Here is a 27,250-nt window from a genome sequence, read left to right as displayed (position 1 = left end):
GGGAAGCAAAGAAAATGGGGAATAATAGAAAGGGTAAACAAAGAAATAAGACACATTTTTCTTCACAAAAATGAAAGGAAAGAAAAATATCAAAGCTAGTTTTTCAGCATAATTCACTCTACGGCCCAAGTAATCATGCTGTTGTCAGAGGTCTGAGAATGGATTGCAAACTGACTGGATAGAGATTTCCTCATGGATTCAACAACCATGGTACCAAGAAGCTCAGCCAAGAGTTCCTTACCAATAATTCCTGAAGAGCTATAATTTGTTGATGGATTTCTTTGCAAATAATTCAGCTCTTCCAGTAGATTACAATAATACACATCACTCTGCTCATTGGGCTGTGTTAATGAGGGAAGAGGAATAAAGAAAAAAAACAATATACTAGAAATTGGACATAACATCAAGTTATGCTGTACTAGGTCTAGTCTATTTTAAAATGTGTTGTGCACGTGTGTTAAGACAAAAGACTGAAATTAGGGAACCATTGGCACATCTACCTATGGAATTTGAGTGTTTATGTGACAGAAGCATTTAAATATGGTATAACAGCAGCCACAATTAAAGTGCTAAGGCCATCAGCACACAAAAAATTGATTGAGTATATTGGTTTTCTTTTATTTTTCCAAGAAAAAGATACTCCACAAGCATTCTTGTATTTATCAGCCAAACCTAAACCTTTTCTAGAAATTGCAAGTGGCAAAAATAACATCAAAACTATCGAAGGTTTTTTTTTGGAATGTTTTTTTTCCTAAGTCATTACTCAGTATAAACATTATTGCATTAGTACTCTGGTTTCTATTTACTACATAACCTAAAATGTAACAGTAAAAAGATTCAGTAAAATCACATATATTTATCCAAAACTAATTGAAGTTAATTATTTTGCACAGTTAGTGAGAAAATCAAACTCTTTGTCACATTCTTTGAAAAAAGAAACATGGGTCATATAAGAGAGAAAATATTTAAAATGCATGGAGGCAAAAGGACTTTTGAAATAGCAATTGAAACAAAAAAGGATTTTCAACTCTTCTCCTCTGAATAATACTCAAGTGACTTTAAGGAGTCACTCCTCTTGGAAAGATGACTAACCTTTCTGATTGTGTCTGCAGTAGGGAACCCTGGGACAATGAGTTCAGAATGAGCCAAGTTCTCAAAAACACAATTGCATGTTATTATTTTCCCATCTTGTGTTAAACCCATAATCGGATTGGAAATCTATAGTCAGCAGTAATGGAGCACTGAGACAATGCGCATATCATTCAAGCCAAAGAAATACTTTGATTTGAAATTGTGTATCGAAATGATTGGGGCCACTGTACTCCTTTGGTGTGAGTGATTTGGATAATTGTCTTAGTTCATCTTGCTTGTATAAATCGTCCAAAGCAAACACGCAAGTCCTCATATAACTCAATGTAATGAAAATGTGTACATGTTTTCCTGGCATATAAAATTTGTAAATGTTTAAAGGAAAATAAAACTGGAAAGTACTGAAGGCATCATTTACATCTTCTGAATACCTCTTTACAAAAAATAAATTATAGTATGCAGGCTCACACATGTTCAGTAAATTGTATTCCACTGAAGTTATTTGTCACTAAACCATTACTGAGAATGACATAATTGTTTATTTTTTGGATCAGCACAAATGATTAGGAGTAAAATAAAAATATTCAGAATTAATCATGAACTACAAAAGCTAGATTCACTGAATGAATTCTCCTGTTACTGCAATTTGCACAACATGAACACATGAAGGAACAACACTCTATCATTGTCCTGCATCACACTCGTGACTGAACTGTTTTGGTCATCACAATATTTTGCTATGTATTAGCAGTAAACAGAAGCTAACAAGATTCCCTAAAGTCGATTATTGTGCATGTTCATGCTCTCTTTGTATGCCCAAAGTTCCTATCTACACCACAAGCACCAAGGCAATCAATGCTGATGAATGACTAGCAATGGCTTCTTTATTCTGGTCCTCACAGAGAAGAAAGTTTCCATTATCTCTTCAGCATCTTCACTCTATCACTTTGACAGGGCCAGGCATTTCCACACTCCACTGCTTTCACTTTGGAACAGTGTTCTGTGTCTCTCTCTGTTTCTAATATGGAAGAAAAATGAAAAATAATAAAGTCTGGAGAAAACCTCGTGTTGGCACACAGATACTGCCATCTTTCACGCTTCTTTTAATTGTTGTTTCAACATGCACACAGCATAAACCCTTAGAACAGAGTGGCCAAGGAAAACATCAAAGCAGAGAAATCTCAAACTTTAAAGAGTTAGATGAAACAGTGTTTTACTGTGGAGAAGAAAAATAAAAGCCAAAGGTAGTATTTCTGAGCCCCTTTGAATTCCTCTCTGTAGAGTATGTTCCCCCAATCTACAAGGGCAGATCAGATGACATTGGGGCTACCTCTTCTGGCTTTGTGCTGGAAACTAGTAGTCTAAAAATTCACAGGACATGAACACTCTTTGACTGGGGAAGACTTAGTTTTACTTGTTTTCATTTTCTACTCTTTGAGAGTATTGTCACTCTGGATGAAATAGTAGGACATGTTTGGAACAGGGAATGTACATACAGGCCTGATTTTGGTAGTCAGCCAGGATAACTTAAAGATGAAAGCTTCTGAGAAAATAGGAAGGGTGTCAGAAGAAAACTTCTTTGAACAGCAGCAGCAGCAGCAGCAGCAGCAGCAGCAGCAGCAGAAGCAGAAGCAGCAGAAGCAGCAGAAGCAGCAGCAGCAACAACAACATCAAGAAATGCCCTCAATATTACTAAGACATTAAGAACCATCAAAGTTCATTTATAGTATGTGTTCTCTGCCAGACTTTGGTGAGTGCTATATTACCAGTTTTCTATTTCATGTACAATAAATTCTAAGCATAATTATCTCCCAGCCCCTTCATGTCATTAATTATATGTCCTACACATGACCAGGTATACATAGGATTGTGGCCTCCTGTATCTGACAGTAATCTTCAGGGATCTTTGAACCTATGACTCCAGAAAAATGGAAATTCCTGTATTTATCTTTTACTGTTCCTTTAATATCTATAATAACTGCACCTATGAAAGACAATTATTTTGAAAGGGGCAGTCAACCTATTTTTAAGGAAAAAGTGAATAATGATCATATGACTGTGAACTGTAAATCCTACAGTAACTATTTCATTTGTTATCTAATAGTAAATGACCTGTATTCAGTCACTTCATTCTATTTTTTTTATTATGAAAATACAACATTCAAGGATTTAGAAGGAAATAAAATTCTTGAGAAGACAAACGAGACAGGAAGATGAACAGGAAAGAGAAGTTCCCTGTACTCATCCTCATTTCCTCTGGGAATGAAGATGTGGTGAGATATTGTTTATGATTTATTAAAGCCTGCCTGATGATTCAAAGAGCAAATCAGCCACAACTCATAAAAGCTAGGCACACACCTTTAATCCAAGCAGCCCAAAGCCAGGAGTTGGAGGTGCATACCTTTAATCTAGGACTAAGGATTAAGAGGTAGAGGGATTTCTGTGAGTCCAAGGCCATTCAGATCAACATAAGATTGATCCAGTCCTAAAGAGAAACTGTTCATGCAAAGATGATCACATCTCCTGGGATCATAAGCCTGGAATCCCAGCATTAGGAAGGTATGGAAGACAGCAGCAAGGAGTCAATGTTAAGCATTCATTCTCCAGTCATTCTGGGGAGAGGTTTTAGTCTGAGGCTTGGTGAGAGCTCTGGAGACAGGATCCGCCCATTTTTACTAGGTAGAAGCAAGAAGGTAGCAGCCAGCTGCTTTGCTTTTCTGAATCCTCAGTCAACCTTTAATAAATCATAAGTAATATATTACCATATCAAGCAATGGCCAGGATCCTCCAAATGCTAATGTTGGCCAGTCACTGAGCACCTACATGCCAAATTTATCTTCTGAGCAAAAGAAAACACCTCAAAATAACATCTTCAGACACTAAGGATAATTCTCAACTCCTTACAAATCTAACAGAAATAACTGTTAGTAAAGAATGATAGTAAATTCCTGGTAGAAGGGGGAAATAATGTCTATTTTCCTTCTTCTCTTCCTTTCTTAGCATTATTTCAGGCACACAGCATGCTATAACTTAATTCACAACAGTAATACAGATATTGTAATTATGTACATATATTTTGGAGCCAAAGTTAAAATTCCATTTAATGCTGCAAATTTGCAAGGAAGGTTAAGAAATTGTATCTGAAGAGTTCCCATGACTAAAACCTAGCTGCATCACTGACTGGATGAATGAAATTGAGGAAATTCCTCAGTTTTATAATTAATAAAAAAGGGAATGGTTGTATTTAGTGCTTAAATAAACTAGAGAAACCCAGTTACTTAATGTGAGTGAGATGGTTTGAAGTGCCTCTGACACCTGGTAAACCTCCCATGAATGTGGCTAAATAAAAAGTATTTTCACATGGTATTTTGTAAACACTGACACAAAGGTATCCTTTTTTTTAATTTGCCCAAGAAGTTAAGTGGCATAGGGAAAATCAAAACCAAACCACAGAAAATAAACAGAATTGGTTTTTACAATGTGCTAAAATATCACTTATATCAGTTCGATATTGGAAAATCAATAGAAGATCATAAATGCTAACAAAGTAGGGGTGAGTGCTAAATATGTCATCAAACTGTTAATATACTTATAATGAAACTTAACAATCTACAAACTTTGCTGTTAATCAAACATGTATGTTCTGAGAACCAGCATGTCTTGTAAAAAGAAGAGTTTCCTGCAAGAGGAAAGATAAAAACACTGAGAAAGGGCTGAAGATCCACAGCTTCCATTCTGGAAGTAGGACTATTTCATAAAACTTTGGAAAAAGTCAGTATCTAAAAATGCATTCTGTATGTGTTTAGATTTGGCCTTTGGCCTTGGCGTGGCAGCGCTTCTTGCACAGGAACTCATGGTTTCTACAGGTGCATTGCATCTGGCAGATTTATATTCCTCATAAAAGCTTTATATCACTCATAAATGCAGACTTTCCATCTTACAGGTACCGATGATCAGGAAGTTTTATTTTCTCTTCCAGACAGATGAAAATTTCACTTCCCTTGTAGGGAGGTGCCAGCATGCATGGCAGAGCAATGGTACAAAAGCACAAAAGAAAAATTCAAATAAAAATAGGTGTGGGAGAGAAACTGTAAAGTCAAGGCCCATAGCAGAAGAGAGAGCTCCTAATGGGAGCTGCAAGGGAGGAAGGGCTCATGGTGGGAACTCAGAGGAACAGGGATGCTGAGCTAAGAAGCTGAGCCAGGAAATGGAATTGCTGTCCAAATGGAAAGGAAAACACATTGACACATCTGTTATGTTTAGATTGACTTATGATAATGGACATCAATTCTCAGAACAGTCTAGGTATTTTCACATACCAAGATGGTGTTGTTCAGAAAAGTAAATTAATTTGACAAATGTTTTCAGTGTATCCAGTACACTGAAAAAGGGAGATATTTTCTAGAATGTTATTGTGCACATGGAAAAATAAAAACAGCATGAATAATATTTCTCTGTATAGGGAGGTAGGATTAATAGAACAGAAATAGCACATCATGATGACTCATTCCTATAATCTCAGAGCCCAGGAGGTTAAGACAGGAGTCATGTTAAAAGTTTGAAACACTTTTTTGCATTACATTGAGCTTCCAGGTCAGCATGAATGGCAGTGTGACACCCTGTCATACAATAATTATTCAATTAAAGAAAAATGTGTGGTAGCAGACAAAGTAGAATAAGTTAAATAACAGACAAGGTAAGAAATTATTGTTACCATTAATAAAATAAATGATTGCTACTTGAGTCCTAGTAGGTAAGAGGAAGCCAAGGTAGCATGAGATTTGTGTTGTGAAATGATAGACATACTACTGCACTCAAGTCAGGTCTTTCCCAAAAACTTTATTTTGTTCAGTTCTCCAAAGATTTCTGTGAGACAGGCACCTCACAGTATCTCATAGAAAGGGGCTTTCCAGGGGGACTAAGTTGAATGAGCTAGCTGTGAAGGGGTTGGAACTAGAACTTCACAACTTTCATGCTCAGCTGTCAGTCACTCCCATAGCCTGGGAGGTGACTGTCAGTGTCAAAGGAACTGAAAGCCAGACTTGGTCTTGCTGAGTCATGCTGTGTCTAACCTTTCCATGAATGAAGCCTCCTCCTAAGAGTGAAAAATTATCTGTTGGGATAATAACAATAGTGTTTGATATGAGCTTCGGGAGTTTAACACTGGACTGTATTTTTTAAATGTCATACTAAATATACCATATATGAGGGGTGAAGAGTGTGAGGAAGCAAAAATGACTGCCATGCTCCCATTTAAGCAGTAAATTCCATCTTACTGTTATCTACTGGCTATGAAGAAAAAATTGAATTTTTTGTTGTGGCTAATGCAACAGAGGAGAGGCTACCTTAAATGCCCTCCACTGATTATGAGATTGATGACTGACTTATATGCCATCCTATAGCCTTCATCCAGCAGCTGGTGGAAGAAGAAGCAGACACCCATAACTAATCACCGAACTGAATTGGAACCCAGATGCAGAGAAGGACCAGTGAAGAGCACAGAGGTCCAGATCAGACTGGTAAAACTCACAGAAACAGTTGACCTGAACATCCAGGAACTCTTGCTCGCCAGTCTGATAGCCAGAGTACCAGCATGGGACTGATCCAGACCCCAGGAACATGGGATTCTGTGAGGAAACCTCAGAAATCTACAGAACCTCCTGTAGAAGTTCAGTACTTATACCTAGCATAGGTGTGGAATTTGGGAATAGAGGAATATTCCATGAGCCAAGATACACAGAAGTGGGCCTAGGCCCTATCCCAAAGGATACAATAGACACTGATGACACCCTATGGAAAGCCTCAAGATCCAGGGGGAGCAGAAAAGATATGTAACAGATCAGGTTTTAGTTGGGAGGGGTAGGGGAGGAAGGGTGGGAGACAAGAACTGGGATTGTCATGTAAATCAATCCTGTTTCTAATTCAAATAAAAAAAAGTTGCAAAAAAAACTACATTCCACATTTCAAAAAAAAAAAAAAAAAAAGAACCAAAATATAACAAGTTAAGGAGCTAAACAATCTTATCGAACTCCATGGAGGGTAGACAGACAAGCTGAACGTTGATCTGAATATATGAGTCAAGAATGACAATTTCAGGACTATGGCTCTATAACAGAGCTTGAAATTAGGGATGGTGATGCCTCCAGAAGTTCTGTTATTGTACAGGGTTGTTTATCCTGGGTCTTTTGGATTCTAAGTAGACCAATGGAATCCACTTGAAAACCATGATATTAACCCACACACCTATGAACACCTAATTTTTGACAAAGGAGATAATGCTATACAATGGAATAAAGAAAGCATCTTCAACAAATGGTGCTGGAATAACTGGAGGCTGGTATGTAGGACTGCAGATAGATCCATGTCTATGCACAAAACTTATGTTCAAATGGATCAAAGACCTCAACATAAACCCAGCCACATTGAACTTATTAGAAATGAAAGTAGGAAATACCCTTGGAGGAATTGGTACAGGAGACTGCTTCCTGAACATAACACCAGTAGCACAGACACTGAGATCAACAGTTAATAAATTGATCTCCTGAAACTGAGAAGCTTCTGTAAGGCAAAGAACACAGTCAACAAAACAAAACTACAGCCCAAAGATCAGCCCAAAGATCGGGAAAAGATATTGACCAACCCCACATTCGACAGAGGACTGATCTCCAAAATTTACAAAGAAGTCAAGAAGCTAGTTTCCAAAATACCAAATAATCCAATTAAAAGTGGGGTATAGACAGTTTTCAATAGAGGAATCTAAAATGGCTGAAAGACACATAAGAAAGTGTTCATCAGGGAAATGCAAATCAAAACAACTCTGAGATACCACCTCATCTCATTTAGAATGGCTAAAATCAAAAACACCAATGACAGTTTATGTTGGAGAGGAGGTGGAAAAAGGGGAACACTCCTCCACTGATGGTGGGAGTGCCAACATGTACAGCCACTTTGGAAATCTGTATGGCGCTTTCTCATGAAAATGGGAATCAGTCTACCACAAGATCCAGCAATTCCACTTTTAGGCATATACCCAAAAGAAGCACACTCATACAACAAGGACATCTGTTCATTGCTGTTCATCACAGCATTATTTGTAATAAGCAGAACCTGGAACAACCTAGATGCCCCTCAACTGAAGAATGGATAGAGGTAATGTGTTACATTCACACAATGGAGTCCTACTCAGTGGGGAAAAAAACAATGCAATCTTGAAATTTGCAGGCAAATGGATGGAAAAAGAAGAAACCATTCTGAGCTAGTAACAAAAGGACAAACATGGTATGTACTCACTCATATGTGGATTTTAGACATAGAGTAAAGGATTACCAGCCTACAATCCACACTGCCAGAGAAGCTAGTAAAGGAGGACCCTAAGAGAGACATAAATGTTCCCCTGGAGAAGTGGAAAGGGAAAAGATATCCTGATTAAACTGGGAGCATGGGAGGGGGAGCATGGGAGGGGGGAGAGGGAACTTGGAGAATGAAAAGGGGAGAAGAAGAGGAGTGAGGAAGATATAATGGGGCAGGGAAGTTGAGTTGGGGGAAGAACAGAAGAGAGCAAGATAAGAGATAATATAATAGAGGGAGACATTATAGGTTTAAAGAAAAATCAGGCACTAGGAAATGTCTGGAGATCTACAAAGATGATACCAACTAACAATCTAAGCAACAGAGGAGAGCTATCCTAAATGCCATCCCCTAATAATGAGATTGATGACTAATTCATATGACATGGTATAGCCTGCATCCAGAATAGGAATGGACTTTGGGAGCCCATCCTACATGGAGGGATACTCTATGAGCCTAGACACAACAGGTTGGCCTATGCCCTATCCCAAAGAATATGACAGATTTGAAGACCCTGTATGGAAATCCTCACTCTCCCTGGGGAGCAGAAAGGATATGTGATAGGTATGGTGTTAGTTGGGGGACCAGGGGAGAAGGGGAAGGAAAGGGATCTGGGATTGACATGTAAAATAAATTTCTTTCTAATTAAAATAAAAAACAAAAAATGACAATTTATCATGCCTAATTCATGAAGCTTCTGTAAAAACCCAAAGACAACATGCAGAGATCATTTATGAACTGAACACCAGAGGAACTCAGCCGGCATACAGGTCTCCACACTTAGAATTTGTTATCTCTTCCTTTTAGATGTTTATTGTATATCACTTGTAATAGCTTTACCAAAAAATAGACAAAAGTAAATAAAGTATATCCATATGTTTCAATTTGCTTTCTATTGCTGTAATAAAACACCATGGCCCAAAGCAACTTAGGAAAAAATGGTTTATTTCAGCTTATAGCTTTCTGCTCATACACTATCACCATGAAAATCAGGGTAGGAAGTCAACTAGGAACCTGGAGGCAGAACCAAAACAGAGGCCATGAAGGAATACTGCTTATAGACTTGCTTCTTGTGGCTTACTCAGTTTGCTTCTTTTTATATGGAGGGACAATTTGCTAGGATTGACACAACACATAGTGGTTAGGTTCCTTCAAATCAGTCATCAATCAAGAAAATGCAGTTTTGATGTGGGAGTTGTGTCATTTGAGATTATCCTTTGAGGTTAACTTGCATCAGATTCACAAAAAAAAAAAAAAACAGGATTCCATTACACACAGCACCAATGTTATAACTGAACATAGGAATGGACTTCAGAAATGCAGTTCAGTCTGAAGTAGACATAACCTAAGAAATGTCAATGGCCTCTCCAGAGCTTTAATTCAGTTATTGAGTTATCAGAGAAAAATGTCAGAATCAAATTATAGTATACTCAGCTATTCACAAACTATCTGATGAAGGACCAAAATTTAAAATTAATAAATTTAAAAATCTTAGGCCCTGAAAAGGGAATTCTTAATGACTGGGAATGCTGAGGCTGGCACCTGAGCCCTGCTCTCAGAGTAGGGTAGGTGACACTCCACCACTTGGGTCAACATTCCTATGTCTCTTAATTGCTGCTCATAAGGTTGTAAAGATCCCTTGGCCAGGGGGATAACAGACAGATCCTGGGACTCTGTAACCCTGCAACCCTGTGCACTGTCTTATCTTATTCAAATGTATCTTGCTTAAAATATATAGTTACTTCTTTACTCTGTACTTTGTATGACCTTAAATGACCATGGAAACTCTGAAATTTGTGGTCTTCAACCTTATGGTCTTCCCCTTTGAAAGCTTCTCTTTATGGCTGGTTGGCATCTCATTTCCCCACTATGGAGTGAGATCCAAGCTGGCCAGCTAGAACAATAAAAAGAAACCTTTGCTTTTACATCAGAGATGTTGGCTCCTTGGGTTGGTCTGGGACTCTGTGTACCTGGCACAACATCTGATAGTAGAAGTACTAAAAACTCAGTGAAATTCTTACCAAATCACAAACTTGTATTACCCTAAATATTATCTGTTTCTGAACAGAACACTGTTCGGGTTCTTCACTCCAAGTTTCTATTTCTGGAAATTTTGGACTACCCAGTTCAGTCATGCATGTGAGGAAAGCAAAAAAGGAACAGGTAAGTATTGAGAACCCAAGAAAAGATTTACAAAGGAGTCATGAAAACTTTAGAATGTTATCCACCCAATACAGGTGGAAGGCACAAAGAGAGCAACAACAATAGAAGATAAGAACAATGAGGAAAGAGCAGATAAATCCTTGTAGCTGCTTTATGGGACTCAAGAATGGTGACAAGGAAATTTGGAAAGGCATGCTGATGTGATGACAAGAGGGGAAGAAAATTTCTGTTTCGGTCACCCAGAAACTAAGCTACAGAAATGTTCCAGGGGCATAACTCTGACAGAAAGCTTACATTTATCTTGCCAAAGACTGATCATAATCACACAATAACTTTGATTTCTAAGAGAGTGGTATGTATGCCCACATCTGCATACATTTTCCCTGCAATCATGCACCTATTGTACATGCATCGATAGGGGACATTGTATCCAGGAAACTGTGCTAAGTGAACGGTTACATTCTGCTAGAAATGTGCAAAGCCAAGTAGCTTGAATGGTAGCAAAATTTTAATACAGAATGACTTTCTTTTCCGACTCTCTTGTTTGTGTGTTTATTGTTGTTGTTGTTGTTTGGTTGGTTAGTTTGTTGGTTTTATTTCTTTTTATATGTTTTCTTTTATTGTTTGTTTTAAGACAGGATCAGACCCTGTAGTTTCAGGCAGGCACAGAACATGGTATAGACTAATTGGCCTCAGATTCATGGAAATCTATCTGGTTGTAATCACTGGTATTAAGCTTCTAAGTAACATAACCAACTATATGATCATTTTGGGCACTGATATCATGTGATCTCAGAAATCCTAGTTTTAATTGCTGATATCTAAAAACACTGTCAGTTGATGACATACTCAATATACAATCATTTATTACATACCTGGGTAGTTTTATAAACTCTGCCTGCCATTTTTAGTCAGAGGGTCACAAAATTTAAGAAGTCAAAGTTCTATGAGATGCTTTGATATAGGATCAGAACAATGCTTAGTGACTCTTTTTCTGATGAGATAAATTTGAAAATTCTCTTCCCCAATCTGAGGTGGTTGAAAGGTTGGATTTGATGAGATGTACATGGGATTTAACATGGCAACTTCTTTCTATACAGGATTGTCAATAATTACTATGCAAAATAAATAAATAAATGGTCAAGGGGAGGGAGAAGACCTTTCATTTAAACTATGTAATCAGACCTCTTACAGAAACCTTAATGGAAGAGCCTCTTGAGGACATCCAGAGCATCTTTTAGACTTTTAACACTTTGGTTTAAAATGATTACAATTACTTAAAACATCACATGTAAAATTTGTATGTTGGTAATTATATAGTAACTGAAATGGAGTTTTCATTAATATGTTTCAAAAGTTTGAATTCAATATTATACAGGATATTTGTCTATAAGCATTTTAATTTTTTGAATATTTCTTTAGCTTTATTAACTACATATGAGTCAATATTTATTTATAAATACAAGTAGTGGGCAGTCAACTTGTAGGTACCATTAGCTTACATTGAGGCAATCGTTAAATGATAGAATGAATTACCTTGAAAGATCAGAAAACACTGGATTTTTGTTTCAAATGTGAGTGAACCTTGTTAGGACCACATGAGTCTCTTTAGTAAAAATAGAGTCTATTTATTCACTACACATAATTTTACATTAGCCTCTAAAAAATAATAAACACTTTCATATACTTATTCAGAATTATCTTTTTAAAACATTGATACATTTATTCTGTATGTAAACAGAGAAAAATGACATCATATTTTCCACAGAAAATGAAGTAGTAAGTTTAAATAAACAAAATAATGCATTTAATTAAAAACATACCTACTAAAGTAGTATGATAATGTCGTGGTTTAAGGTTTCATATGAATAACATATTCCATTTACTGATGAATCTTGCAGCTGACCAATTTTTAAGAATTCAAAGTGATGTGCAAAACCTAAATACATATAAATTGTTGACATATTCATAAATGTTTACATTGTGTAATGTTTAAGAGTTTAAAAATACTTATTTCCTCACCCCATTAACTATTCAATGTAATTTTTACTGCAGTTGGTGGTTTATATTTATAATACTAGTATATAAAATATTTTTACAAAACACTTACAAGGACATTGTTCAAATATAAAGAAATAAAAGAAGTGATGGTTGCAGTTGGGAAATATGCCATACAATATGATATATGGGTCATATTTGTTTTATAGACAGAAATAATGAAATATTTCATTAAAGCAAATACTACTGAGTTTAGCCATTGAGAAAAAGCAAATATATTTCGTGTGTGTTATTTCTTGTGACTGCCAATGTGAATTTTACAGAATTCATTAAGATTTAATGAGAATCCTTCACAGAGATTTTTTTTTACATAGTTAGCTATCCTGTTTCATTTGTAAGTGGTCTAAATGAGTACTAGAGTTAATAATTCTAGATATACTAATAAAGCTTGTCTACTCAATGCATTAGTAATGTTCAATTATCTTTTTGAGGAGTAGGGCTGAGGATATCAGAGAAATTCATTAAAGACATTTAAATTAGATAGATTAAAAAGTATATGATTCAGTTTTACTGAATAATATCCTCAGTTAAAGGAGGCCTGAGGTAAGTTATTTTGGTTTCAAATGTGCTACATTTTCCAAGTAAAATGGAACATGATAATGTGGTGACATTAATGATATTGATTTACTACAACTCCAAGTGAATTAGCATTCATTCATATAAATATTGATTTTTCTAAAACTTAACTCATTCACACCATCAGATACCTGATGTGCTTAAATTTTAATGTTTTCTTTTCAAAGAGTCCAAAATTGATGAGTAGTTTTGGCATAAATGTATTCTAAGTGGATAGTTAATTTGGATAAAATTAGGATGGACCTAGCTTTAAGTTCTTTCATTTATCAGCCTAGATTATTAAATATACAAGATACTAGCTATCTTGAGTTAAAAAAATTGAAAAATTGTTAAATGTTCAGAATATGATAAAATATTAATTAGAGCAATTGTGGCTGTTTCAGGTCAGAAAATAGCTTTATATGAAGATTTCACAAGCTAAATCAACTACAAATCAACATATTAAAAGAAGGTCATATAAATACATTTCTGACACTAGTTCACTTTTTCTCAATATCACATGAAGAGAATTTTCAATTAAAATATTAAAAATATTAACTAAGCAAGATAATAATTATTACCCTTGAATTACCCTATAGAAATATTTTTCATGGACCTTATTTTGGGGGGCAGGTTTCAAGACAGGGTTTCTCTGTGTAGCTTTGGAGCCTATCCTGGCACTTGATCTGGAGACCAGGCTGACCTTGAACTCTGTCTCTGCCTTCGAGTGCTGGGATTAAAGGCATGTGCCACCAATGACCAGCTTTCATGGACCTTATTACATTTACAATATCTACCACATAAAAATCAGGTTGCTTGATTTTTCACAGTTGATTCTTCCAAATTAAATTGGAATTTTCTATGAATTTTTTCCACTCAGAATGAAAAGGTGGATTTCTTGATACACCAAAATGCTGTCCTATGACCTCATGTAGCTCTTTGTACCATAACCTGATGAAATATATTTGCAGCCAAAGCACAGATACAATGATCTAGAATTTTAAAAATATTTGTATTCATTCATTGGTAAATTAACCTATTCTCTCAATTATGTTGTATCTGCATTTGAGGCAATTAATATACAAGCCAGTTGCTGTAACTGCCATGTTCACAATGGAAAGGACCAATAATCATGTATGGAAAAATATGTTTGAATGAATAAGAAAAAATGGGCATGGAGTATGATCTCACATCTGAAGTGACAGACTTTAAAGATTCCCCATGGAAGGCCTCACCCTCCCTGGTGAACAGAAAAATGATGGGATAGGGGGTTGGTGGGGTCAGGGGAGGAGGGGAGGGAGAGAAAACTGGGATTGACATGAAAAACATGATTGTTTCTAATTTGAATAAAAAAGGAGAGAAGAAAAACAAAGGAGGAAAACTTGATCACAAACCCAAAAATGAAGAACAAAAAAACAGTTATCATCTTATCATGTATAGCAACCATTTATAGTATGGCTAAATCAGAATTAATTTATTCTATGTTTTTATTACCTTTCTGGTGAATAATTAAATAAAATGTCTAAATTAGAATCAACAAATTTAGGGACAAAACAAGTAAACATAATTCATTAATGTCATAGTGGTCAATTTGTAATAAATATAAAAGTCTAATATCGCTCTTGATTTTAATTGCAACATATACTTAGAAAAATATTCAACATTTTATAGAAAATATCACATATAATAAAATATTTTAAAATATACAAATGTTTTATAAATCTCATCATATTTTAATGTTGGGGAAAACTATTCACATTTTATTACTTTTATTACTGTGTCAAATTTAAAACAAAAATAGAGAAAATAAAAGCAATTTAATATTTCTAAAATTACATAGATTTATAAGCCAATGTAAATTATAATAAAACCTACTTGCTGAGTATTATTAGGGTAATTGCAATCATGAAATCATTCTAATAGTTAATATAATATTGATTACTTCATATTTGGTAGTCAATTACTAGATTTGACTAAATATCAATGTATCATAAAGAGATCAATATATGCTGCATTGATTATCTCAATAAGTCAATACAGTTATAAAACACAAAGTCAAATGGACTGCAAAGTAAACATGTTGCAGTAATAATATAAAATGCAAAAAAATTTAGAGATCCAAAGATTAATCTGAAAGACAATAATTTAATAAGAAATTCTTTTTTCCTGAGCCTAAAAGCCACTGAGTTAAGATTCCAAAACCTATTTCTTTCACAACTTGTTTTGAGCAAATTATAACAGCCTGTTCAATCACTATACCTTTAGTTATTATGTATAAGTAAACTAACATTCTTGGTAAGTGTTATAAATCTTATTTATTGGTTGTTAACAATAACTTCAAAGAATTTGTTTTCATCTCTCTGGAGACCATATCACAACAAACAAAAAGTACCTGGGGACCCTAAACCACAAAATGCATGTTTCATTGACTTTATTCAATATATATCAATGTCAATGACATCATTCATGAAGTTTTAAATGTATTTTTTAAACCTCAGAAGCCATAAACACATGCTCAACATACTTGCAGCATTAAGCTTCTAGATATAAAACATAACGTATAAGGAGTGCCTAGACTGAGAAGGGGAAAACTAGAATTTTATTTCCCTTGTCGCCAGTTACTAGGTAGGTGTAGCTTTGAATATATTGCTACAGGTTATCATTATCCCAGCTGATAACATCTCTATTTTGACATGTTGGAGTCAGAATGCTATGCAGTCAAAGCTAACAGCACACTTCTCTACATTGTAGTGATTTACGCAATAGCTATGGATTCATAAATGGTCATCTTTCTATGTAAGGAATTTGTATTATATCATACTTGAGGAAGGAAACTTGATAATAAGTGACAGGGTAGTATATACCATCACTTGGTGTATGAGGCTGTCAGTTCCAATAAGAGAATTCCTAAGGGCACTCTCATAGTAACTGGAAAAGTTGGCAAGGATAACTTCAGATGAGTTGTCCGCTAGCTGGTGCTTTCAATAACAGGTATTTCAGTATTATTGCATTTTCCTGACTTCCACAGTGCACTGACCCTGGTGTATGAAAAGAACACTGGGATTTTCTTTTCTTTGAAGGCTCACATGGCAACTTCAATTTTGTTGTCTAGATTACCCCAGCTTCTTATCAGTTTGCCTGGTTCCCTGGCAAGAGTCCTGATTGGAAATAATCATGTGGAAAGCTATTCTATACTTGAAAGCACTACTTCATTCCAGGTATCATTTTTGTCTTTTGTAAAAAAAAAGATGAAATAATAGGGATATATCTAGTACATTTTCTTTGTTGGGGGAAAATCAAATTCATCATGATTTGTTACCTTCTATCAAATTCTAACTTTTGGCTACACTTTAGAAAGAATGAACATGGCTTCACAATATTTTCCCATAGTGCTATAATTTGCAGATTACAGCAAATTGATGCTTGGTTGCAGGGTTTTGGTAAGGGTGGAGATGAAGGACTTATTCAACAAATAGATATAATTGAATCAATGACCTAAAATATGCCCAACCTCTACAGGGGCCTATAAAGCAGGACCTACAGATGGCAGCTCCCAGTAAATCTATCTGCAGATTTACACTGAGGCTACCACTCTAAATCACAGCTTAAAAAACAGTAAATAATTGCTAATGAGAAATAATAGTTAAATCCTACAAGCACTGAAAATGTTGCTTTAGACACGGTTTTCCCATCACCTTTCCCTTTTCCATATGTGAAGCTGATAAAAAAAAAATCCCTGAAACAAATTAGGTACTATTTTTTAAGGTGATGTTTTCAATGATACACAATAGAAAGATTTAGACCCTTAGTTTAAAGAGGTTGAGATAGAGGAAGGATTGCTTTAAAATTGTTTTTGCTGAGTGATATTGTTGGCTAATGTTTTACCTTGCTTTATTGAAAATGGTCCAAGAGAGATATTATCTGACAGACAGAGTTTCTGCATGTTGAGATTTTGGTTTTTTTGCAACGTCATTGTATACACTGGAATTTGAAGTATAATTTAGCATGTTTAACCACAAAATAACATTTTAATAAATAAAATAATATTTAGACTTACTTAAGATGAAAATATTTATTTAGTCCGAACAAAGACTTGGATTAAAAGTTTTGAGGAAAGAAATTTTTTTTCCAATTTAGGTTATAAACTTGGAAAATATTCAGTTATTAAAGGAGTCTTTTATGAGATGTTTCAGGGTTAGATGCACTGTCAGATTTAGATTGAAATAATCAATTTTATAGTAATTTATTTACATTTTAACCATTAAGTGTTTAAATAGCAATATTACAAAATATTGTTGAATATAATATAATGTGATTTACTCTTTTTTATTCTGATGGCAAATATCCCAGGAAAAATTCATGCTGACTCTTAGAGTTTTAATTTCATTAGAAATATGGAGAAGTGGACCTTTTCCTGCCATCATTGTAAGCAAGACCCTATCAATTGTATGTTCACCTTGGTTGAGGGGACATTAGTTCTGGCTGAATACTCTGATGTCCCCACTACATCTGGATAACTTAATGATCAAGATCTCTTCAGGACCAAATGAAACAATGCATGCAAAATCACACCAAAGAACATAAAATAATTCAGATATGCAAATTATTATTACTTTCAAAAATAATAAATGATTTGTGCAATAGAGAATTGACACTTGACAATAGTAATGTGTGGGAGAGCTCTTTGGAAATGATTCTTTAATCATTGGCACAAACCTAAGTGATCAGTTGTATGACTTAAATGACTTTTTCTTCTTGAGAATTCAAGATAATTTATTGGAACAAGTACAAGTTAAAAAGATATACATTATCTGCTCTTTTGTCATGGTAATCAGGATATATTAAAATAAAGGAAAATGGCATTCATAACATTAGAAAATACACAAAATATTTTAGAACTTTTATAATCTTTGAAAAATATAAATGATATTAAAAGCGGTGGATATTGTATAATATTTATCTTAGTATAAAACACTGAAGAAGATGTTTGAATTAATTATCTTCTTTTTATGATCTCAAATTCTCTATAATTACTTAGCAACTTGAAATTGTAAGTCTGTACTTTCTGAATTCACTCAGTTCTATCTATTTGAATTCACAACTAGTGTGGTTTCAACAAATAACAATTTTCTGTTGCCTCATAGAAGAAACAAGAGTTACTTTTATGCATCCATATTTAAAGTTTTATGCTTATTAACAAATTTTAAACTAAATTCTATGCCTCTTTCCTGATCAGAGCAAATTCATTGTGCTGGGATATTTAAATCCATTTCTTAGCATTTCATATATAAGAACTATATTTACAACAATTGTCCACTATGTTTACCCCCAACTCCTCTCATGTTCCCTTTACTGCTCAAATTCATGCATCATTATGCTTTGTTCATCATGATTCTGTCCGAATATTAGAATAATGAAGTTGAATCAAACACACACACACACACACACACACACACACACACACACACACACACACAATTCATCACAGAAATACAATTGAAAACTAATTTTAGATTTCAACAAGTAAAAATGGACCCTGGAAACAGAGCTACATCAAGATTCAGCTGTAGTACTCTGGTTATATATCCAAACGTCATTTCATCCTACCAGCAGATATGTCCTCATTCACATTTCTCGCTTCTCTATTCATAGTAAGCAGAAATGGATCAAAGACTAGTTGTCCATCAACAGAAAATAGATAAAGATTTAATGGTACATCTACACAATGGAATATTAGCTGTTAACAAATAAAATCATGAAATTCACAGCAAAATGGATGGATCTAGAAGAAAAGTATCGTCAGTGAGGTAAACCAGATGCAAAAATACAAATATGGCATGTAATTGCTTACATGCTACCATAATACATAAGAATCTCAAAGATATTTACTGAAAGAAGATATTGAGTGATAACAAACATCCTTTCAAAGGTCTAAGTTTTCCAGAAACAACAAGATAATTGAATGGTCCTGATTTTAATTTCCCTAAAGTTGTATTATCAACATATTTATGAAATTTATGAAGCAACTTTTGTTTTATTTTAAATGACTATAATTCTTCATAGGACCACGTCATAAGAAGTATAATTATATGCAATTCCAATTTTTCAGTTTAATTTAAATAATGCCAAATCTGATTTTCTTTTTTTTTATTTAGAAACAATCATTTTACATATCGATACCCCAATTCCCTCTCTCTATAAACCTATAATGGTTCCCTCTATTAAGGTATCTCTTTTCTTACTCTCCTCTATCCCTTCCCTGACTCTGACTTCCTGATCTCTCTTGTGCTCCTTCCCACTTCTCTTCTTTCCCTCTCTTTTTCCTCCATCTCACCCCTCTCCCCTGTGCTCCCAATTTTCTCTGTCTACCCCAAGATCCAGCAATTCCACTCTTAGGCATATACCCAAAGGATGCACATTCATACAACAAGTTCATATTTTCATCTATGTTCATAGCAGCGTTGTAATTGCCAGAACTTGAAAGTGACCTAGATGCCCCTCATCTGAAGAATAGATGGAGAAAATGTGATACATTTACACAATGAACTATTATTACTCAGCAGAAAAAAATTCAACAAACAAAAAAACAAACAAACCAAAAACAAACAAACAAACAAAAAAACACCAATGAAATCTTGAAATTCACAGGTAAATATTTAGGATGAAATTGGAAAAAATCATCCTGAGTGAGGTAACCCAGTCACAGAAATAAAAGCATGGAATGTACTCATTCATATGTGAATTTTAGACACAGAGCAAAGGATTACTGGCCTATAATCCACACCACCAGAGAATCTAGTAAACAAGGAGGACCCTAAGAGAGAAATATATGGTCCCCTGGAGAAGAGGAAAGGGACAAGAACTCCAAATCAGATTTCCTTATTGTTTAATCATCTCAGCCCTGATGTACTCTGACCCAGCTTGTCATGGTGGGCACAGAGGCACTATATTAATACCAGCTAAAATAACTTACATAGGATTCCTGAAGGGAAAAGCCAGCAAGAGAGAGAGAGATGACACTCTGTTTTTTATGTTTGTTTGCATTATTGTCTGTTTGTTTTGTGTATTGTAAATATATTTGAGGAAATTTGTTACATGTTGTTTGTGGATAAATTTAGTTTTACTTGGTTTTCCTTTTCAAGAAGTCAACATATTTGAAATATAATATATTTCAAATTATATATATATATATATTCAAATATTTGATATATATATATATATATATATATATATATATATATTCAAATAGGTACCACAGTTGCATATCAAATAGTAAATTTCTGTTTTAATTATAGCTGTAAAATCATGGGGAGATGACAACCAAAATTATTTATACTCATTTAACTTTTGTCCAAATAGTCATTTATATTGATTCCTTTTTCTTCTTTTCACTTTAACAAATGAGAAACAATAATTTGCCACTGGTATATATCAAAATTACGATCCATGTATGCTTTTATATAGTAATACAATGCTGCTTATCTAAATTTTCTGTATTCTACCAGTACACCATAAAGTTTTCTTTTAAAATCACATGTTTACTCTACAGTTGTAGTCCTCAATCTATTTCCCTTCAACAAGCAAGCACATTCTCTGAAACACTAGATTTCTGATGTATTTGCTCTACAACAGATGCAGAGTCAACCTCTTGCATAATAGACTTTGTAGTACTCTCAGTTTTACAGTCGCTGGACTTCATATACCTTGTCCAGAGGTCATACTCTTGGTTTATAGTGCTTAATAAAAGTTTATTGCAGCTACTCTGCCAATGTCAAGAGCAGGTAAAATCTATTAGTTATAAAATTAAACACACGATTGCTCTGGATCTCAATCTCAAATAATAAACAAAGATTGATTTTACACATGATTTATTCTTCTATGGACTCAGAGTTTATGCTACTTCATGTAGTTCAGATATTTGAGCCACCAGTATCTATGAATAGACATTCTGATAATTCTGAGATGGTGACAGATTACAAAATCATGGTTATTTCTCTCACTTGTACCTACTGTTCCTTGTCTGTTAAGTGTTTTATACTGATTGAGAGGATGGATAAAATAGTGAGTGAGCACAACACTCTGATAACTGAGTTCCATTGCCAGAGTTAACCTAGAGTAGGGATTCTAGTGCAATTTGTCCACAAGAATCCATATCCTGCTAGTTATCTCCAAAACAGAAGCCAATAAACTATTCTGATAAAATGGAGCATCTTATTGGCCTTAACCTAATTAAATATTTTATGACTACAATTTTCAGATTAATACATAACACAAATACCAACTTTCTTAAAATAGTATCTGTGATCTTCAAAATATTTTCTATCTACTAAAATTAAATGAAAACATAGTCCCAGATCAACATGTAATATCAGGAAATCATAAGATTTTATTAAAAATAGTGTGTTCAACTAAGAATCCTTGGTGTGATAAATCTAAAATTAGAAACAATCCATTAATGAAATTCAATGTATATCAACATATTCATGAAAAAATGTAAAGTTCCTCTAAGTTGTAAAAATTCATTTTACCCTAAATTTTAATGACATGACCAGTACAATCCTTCATCTCATTTAATTAATAATACTTCATGAATAGTGAATGAATAAGAAAATAACAAAGAAGAATATGTGAAAACTTTCTTACGAATGGCAGCTTCTGTCAATGTCGGAAAACCAATTCATGTACATTACAAAAGTCTTTTCTCTGGAATTTATTATTCAGTTAATAAAACTTATTAATATTATAAGCAAATGTTCAGACATAAAATGTTTAATTTTAAGTAAATTTTCAAGTTACAAATATCAGTGTATAATCTCAAAGATATGTTGCAATTAATAATAAAAAGATTTTCTAACACTTTGTTCTGTCATGAAAATATATATGTATATGTCTATTTTTGTATTGTATTTGATGAATGTATGAGTCAAAATTCTGTATTTCACACCAAATCAACATTGATTTAAATAAATAGTATATAAAACCTAACATTTCGTGGGCCAGTTATACAAAAAGATCTTTCAAAAACCTACAAAGTTTTATTTAATAATAAAAATTTATTAGCATAGTTTTTTCTTTCTTTTTTTTGAGACATGTTTTCTCTGTATTGTATTAGAGATTGTCCTGGAACTCGCTCTGTAGACCAAGCTGGCCTCAAAATCATAGAGATACACCTGCTCTGTCTCCCATAGTATTCTATTTTGTTAATAAACATGCAGCAGTAGCTAAATATCTTCATTTGTTATATGTTCACTAGTTTTATATCAACTTGACAAAAGCTGCAGACATCTGAGAGGAGAGAACAATTCAGGAGAGTTCTCCATAAGATCTAGCTGTAGGAAAGCATATATATATATATAATATATATATATATATATATATATATATATGAATGACATTATCTTAAGAGGTTATTGATGTGAGAATGGTCAGTATATTGTGGGTGGAGCCTAACATTTGTTTTATGGTGAGTTCTATAAGAAAGCAGTCTCAGCACATCTGAAGAGAAAGCCAGTGATCTGCATCTCTCCATAGCCTTTGCATCAAGTCCTGACTCCAGGTTCCTGCCCTAATAAGTTCCTACCCTGAATTATTTCAATGAGTGACTTAAATGTTCAGTGTAAGCAAAACAAACCATTTTGTCCCCAAGTAACTTCTATCACGGTGTTTATCACAGCAATAGAAATCCTGATGAAGAATATATATATAGAGAGAGACAAGTTTGTTTACATTTCAGATTCTTCTATATTCTAATTGCTAAATCTAAATAATCCATATTTAATGAAATTTTTAAAGATTTTCAAATTAACATTAATAAAGTTGTTGAAATATCTACATATTTTCTACACTCCTATCTAAAATCATATTCATTAACATTAGCACTGTTGTTGAATTTTAATGTTTGAAATTAAATCTATAACATACAGTATGAAACAGTTGCATTTGCTACCTTAAAATGATAAATGAGACACTGACAAAAATTTGGAAAGATGAAAAATTATTAATGCTTGTGTATCTAAAAACATATCAGTTTAAAATATCTGACAGTGTTTTAATAATAGAATGCTACCGTTTTCTTATTTATATTTTTGCAAGTTCAGCATTCATTTCCATACTTCACACAGTTTCCTTTTATTTTTCCTTTACTTACCCACAGGACATTAATAAAGGATCATTTAATATTTATATTCATCATTTCTGCCTTTTTACCTTCAGTTACTCACCTATAAAAACAAAAAGAGGGAGAAAAAAAGAATAAATTGTTAATTTAAAATACCTAGTTCTCTGGCTCTTTCTTTTGAAATCTTAAGTTTATACATCAGAGACAACACTGACCAAAGTTATACCATTGTAAACTTACTAAAATGTGATCTTGAAAAGTATAAATTTGCTGTTTTATCTCCTTCTAGTTGACATTAAAGTATGATTTAAATTAAAAATAATGCCTAGATCTTCATGCCATGCATAGATAGAATCATGATATCATAGATTTGGTCCTGTTATCTATACTTCGAGATCATTTATATCACAAAGTAAATTACATTAAAATATTTTATAGTCATAAGATTGTAGACAGATTTTATATTGTGTGTGAAGTTACTAGAAAGAATATTAGCAGTATGAATCTAACTTACTAACTGAGAAAAATATTTACATGGAATTATAAAGTATTTTATTTAATAACTTCATTAAAACCAATGTTACAGTCTGGCATTTGTTCCCTGTCATCTGAGCTGTTGATAGGGCTAGCTGAATTTTCCCTTTGTGTTCCTTTCCTACATTCAAAGAACTCAGAGGAAGACAGGTTATCCCAAGGGAACCAAAAACTTCACTTTTGTAGCCTCTGGGAAACGAACCAGTAGAAGTTGCTATACTTCAGTGGTCTGAGACTACAGTTTCTTTCTACACTATTGTCTGTATATTTTTTCTTGCTATAAACAAGTATTATAGTCGTGAGACTAGCATAGAGGGAGAAATAGAAAAGATGACATAAAAATTAAAGCTAAATATTTTGGAAAATTCAAGTTAACATATAGTTGTAACAGTAGGATTACAAGGACTAAAATGTAGCCTAGTGATGGAGTTAATTGCCTAACATGCATATGCTGAACATATGATTTTTAAGTAAAATAAGCTAGTAGATTAATATTTTGATAAGAAGCTTTTGTTGTTGCTGTTGTTGCTGCTATGGGCAGTGATAAGTTCAGAGGCTCATACATGGACTGAGTATTGAAAACAATTAAGTCTTGAATGCTTATACCTTACTAGTTCCTCTATAGCACCATTTCTGAAGGTCATGGTACATTGTGGAAGAGAAACACAGGATTTTTTTTTTTTTTAAGAAATGGAGTGCATGAAGGTGTGTTGTGGAATGCTCAGAATATGGAATGGCCTTTGCTCTTATGAGAGCACATCAATTGTGACTATCTTCACAAAGCCTGTACAACTATCTACATGTAACATGATAGCTGGCTGAGTGGGTCAAAAATACTTGGCACCATGTCTAACAACTTAGTCTGGATTCTAAGTACTCTTGTTGTCAAAGGAGAAAAGAGTTCCTACAGGCTTTCTTCAGACCCCCAAGGATGAATGGAGAATGGGCAACCTTGACCTAGACAAAAATTCCCTTTAAAAAATATAATAACTATGACATTGCACATATCGTGAGGCACCAAGTGACTCATGAGTCTCTCCCAACCCATAAATTATTAGCAGTTCACAATAGCTAGAAAAGGAGAACTAATGTTGCTATACACCTAATAACTAATTGTCATCCACATCCTGGGAAAATATTCAGTGAAATGCATTGAATCACTAAGGGAAAATGGGAACATAAATTAATGGCAAGTTAAGAAGAAGAAAGTCAGCAAATATAGGAGGAGGACCATAGAGTGATGTGTAGGTGATTATAATATAAAACATTATATATGAGAATGAAAACAGTATAAAAACTTTATTATTAGGTTTAATGAATACATAATAATAATTCCATAAATACACACACACACACACACACACACACACACACACACACACACACACACTGGTCTCCCATGAGAAAATAAAATAAGTAAGGACTCCATTCCCTTGGAGATGCACAATTAGCAATCAAGAAGAATTCACAAGGACAAGATAATTTCCTCTACTGAAGAAATTAAGGCTGTATCAATGTAGTTAATATAATTAACAATAATATTAACATTGGAAACAGAATAAAGTAGGGTATAGTGTTACTTATGAGTAATCAGGACTACACAAGAGGATGAACCAAGAGAATTATAGAGGACACACTAACCAGGACACCTAGTTAGAACTAAAAACAAAGAAGAAACAAAGATCTTCACTTTGTGATTTGTTAAATCAGATGAAAATATTTGATGATCGAAGTTGCTAAGTATCAGAATTCTAACACATAATTGCAAAAAAATCTAAATTAATCTTAAATTATATGTTAATAATAGCATGCCATTATGAAATTTTGTAAATAGCTAGACAAATTACACTACTACTGCTGACCAAGATTTTAAAAAATAATATTGATCTTACATCACATATTCATCAATGATGAGCAGGTCCCAAGTATAGCAGTTTACCTTATATTTAGACAGAAACAAATATCTGTCAAATACTATCTGCAAATATCTAGAATGCTCAGTTTCTCTGTATTCAATACATAATTGTTGACTCATCTGGTAAAGAGAGGTAAAAACGAAGAACAACAGTGGAGGAGGCTCTGGAAGCTTTTTTATGGAGATGCTCTGTTCTCTCCTCACCTGCTTTGTTAAGCATTTTAAGCGGGAATTTATTTGTTCCATAACTGGAAGAAGACAATTTGAGTTAGCTAACAATTTCACACTTCCTAAACATAAGGGAAATACTAAGTAAAGTCACTAATCTAACATCCTCATCTAGGAAGCTTTGATTACCTATAATGGAACAATGAGATAAACCTGTTCTTTGAATTCAAATACTCCATTACTTGCACTAATGGAGTGAATAAAGACTGCACATAATCACAGACAGTAGTGTTTAGGTTTAACAATGGATTATGTTTTGTGTTCTTATTCTGTCATGACTGATAATGTGAACGCATTCATCCATCCAAATAATTGAACTACCATATATAAAACAAATACGGTAGCTTTGAAGCTTTGCATCACAACTTTGCCTACGATCTTCACACTATGTGCCTTGAAGTCAAGCAAATTGTCTAGCTTTTCTTAGGTGAAATATTTATTCATTTAACATAGATATTATTTGTATTATTTGAACTGTATATACTATTTAGTAAGTCACGCCTGGCATTGTAAAGACTTCATCACTAAATTTTCTTTGTGTAATCATTGTTAATGGCTTGTCAACTGATTATGTGGATTTAGAATTATTGGTCTTGAATCAGTAATGGAAATACCATGATATCCTAAAACACAACAGCCTTTTTATGACATATCTCAGACTAGCTCATGAATTAACTTGCATTGAGAAAGAATACATCATTTGTAAGCTACAGTAGTAGTGCATTTAGCTGTAGAACTGACCTTAAAACTTAGTTTCAATATCGTCTATTTACTCTGTAGGTTGCAATGTAATTATTAAAAACACTTATTTTGTTACTTTCTTTTCCACTCTATAGATTTGTTTCCTGAAGTTACCTATATATAATAGTTACTTTCTACTGTCTGGTTTCTAGAAGAAACCAACATAAAATATGTTTGATCATTTTACTGTTTATGAAATTTTCTGAATTTAAGATTCATAAGAATATAATTATGGGTTAGACCTCTGTCTTGTATGTTTATTCCAATAGACCAGAATCGAGTACACTGATCATTTAATAGAAATTATGACAATCATTAACACTCCTAATTATGCCTTATTGAAAGGACAGTGAAGGAAATGTTTCTTATGATGATTGCAATCTATATATGAAGAACAGTTGTTTACATGTACATACTATTATTTAAGTTTAGGGTGTAATATGGACACAACAGATGATACAAAAATGCAGTTGATTTTTTCCCTGTTTAGCCAGACCACAATA

Source organism: Cricetulus griseus, chromosome 4, assembly GCF_003668045.3.
Source record: "Cricetulus griseus strain 17A/GY chromosome 4, alternate assembly CriGri-PICRH-1.0, whole genome shotgun sequence".
NCBI classification, from domain to species: Eukaryota; Metazoa; Chordata; class Mammalia; order Rodentia; family Cricetidae; genus Cricetulus; species Cricetulus griseus.
This window is presented reverse-complemented; position numbering follows the sequence as displayed.